We start from the raw sequence: 1,752 nt of genomic DNA, 5'->3' as shown, positions 1-1,752 counted from the left end.
GTAGTTGCAAACAATAAATATGGTGATTTTGTATCATTGTAAAACAGAACAGTAGTTGCAAAAAATAAATAAGCTTCCACGACAAACCATTTTAGAGTTAGTTCAAAGAAATTCGTTGGACGACTGAAAATTGAACTCTCGTTAAAAAAAAAGTATTTTCTAATTGTAGACCTTTATAAATCTAGTTTGAAAACAAAAAAAATTACTATTCTTAGTTAGAGTATGTAATCCTTTGATTTGAAAATTTAAAATCAGTAGAGAACATTATGTTTTCGTTAAAGTCCTTTTCCATTTTTCAAGTAGTCTATTAACATTGAGCTATTTACAAAAAAAATGAGCCTACACATTGATCAAGAAAAATTATTAGCTGAGGCTTTTTAGTGCATTATTTCCCTCACTTCCATCAAAATGCGAGGAAACTCATAAAAAATAGATACAACACAACTTAAATGTATCCCAAGTTGATGAAGAGTAACTTCTGCTCCACCAATACCAACAAATAGAGAAAGTACTTTGATGCTATCAAGATATAATGCTTTCAAGACTGATAAATGATATGCAACTGTATCTGTTTGGAATCAATTACCCAAACAACGCAAGCGATCAGTCGGATAAGAAGTTCCACGAGTGTGATCTCTATCAAATCCTAATATAAGCTCTATCTCATGAAGCTCTAGAGGGACGAGGTCACCTGACCCCACCAATACCAAATTCCACTCTTCACACTTTTGAAGTATATATTTCTACGCACTATCTTGTAGTTGCCCTTGTGAATTCTGAATCATAACTCTCAGTTGATCAATAAAGATAGTGCCACATCGTCTTAAGTCCATGGAATTCAATTTTGTCCTCTGACCCCATGAAGGCCAATACTTTTTTATTTGCAGAAGTGCTTCCTGAATAGTCATGGGGGGGAGAGGTTCTACTTGAAATCGCTCTTCTTTTGGAAGGTTATGCACATACCCTCTTGCTCTTCTGGAAGCTGAAAAGAACATTGAGTCCACTAACTCTGGTTCAACACTATTAAATTGTTCGGATATTGTCTTCCAAATACCCTTCGATGCAAAAGAATCATTCTTGAATAGTAGAAAAAAGGTGGCCCTTGCATGAACACATTGATTTCCTTTGAACACTGGCCAATAAGTTTCCCAGGAACTCCAAAACCAATTAGTTCCTTGGGACACAAATTAGGGACTACATCACATACTTCAAACATTTCTTAAATTAATTGTACCATGTATGAATTTAATAATTTAAATTCATTTATCAACATTTTTTCAAACTAGATTGAAATTCATAAGTGAAAATTAAACATGTGTTTTTAAAATTGTAAGATTATAAGTTCATAGTTATCATTTAGGCTAGTTTATTAAAAAAACTATATATTTTAATGTTACTTTATTACATCTACGGTCATGTACTCTTAAAGTTTAAATTAGTTTAAATTAATATGTTTTTTTAATATTATATTTTGTAAAAGTTCTCTAAAATAATGTATTGTCTATTGTTAATTAAATTTCATCTTGAATTAAATGTGTTTTTAATTATACGATCATAACTTCTTAATTATCAAATTTAGTTTATTAAAAAACTATATAATTTAATAATTTAAATTAATTGTACGATAGATGAATTTAATAATTTAAATTCATTTATCAAGTTTTTTTCAAAGTAGATTGAATTTCATAAGTGAAAATTAAACATGTGCTTTTAAAATTGTAAAATTATAAGTTCATAGTTATCATTTAGGTT

General features: G+C 29.5%; 1 pseudogene; it reads right to left on the bottom strand.

Moving 5' to 3' along the window:
* Positions 1-377: 377 nt before the first annotated feature.
* On the bottom strand, positions 378-1,216 carry LOC149529196 (DNA (cytosine-5)-methyltransferase DRM2 pseudogene; annotated as a pseudogene).
* Between the last annotated feature and the right edge of the window lie 536 nt (positions 1,217-1,752).

Source organism: Cupressus sempervirens, chromosome 11 (assembly GCF_028749045.1).
Source record: "Cupressus sempervirens isolate cs-2001-9-10 chromosome 11, ASM2874904v1, whole genome shotgun sequence".
Classification (NCBI taxonomy): Eukaryota; Viridiplantae; Streptophyta; class Pinopsida; order Cupressales; family Cupressaceae; genus Cupressus; species Cupressus sempervirens.
The sequence above is the reverse complement of the archived record's forward strand: the minus strand, read 5'-3'. Positions and strand labels throughout refer to the sequence as shown.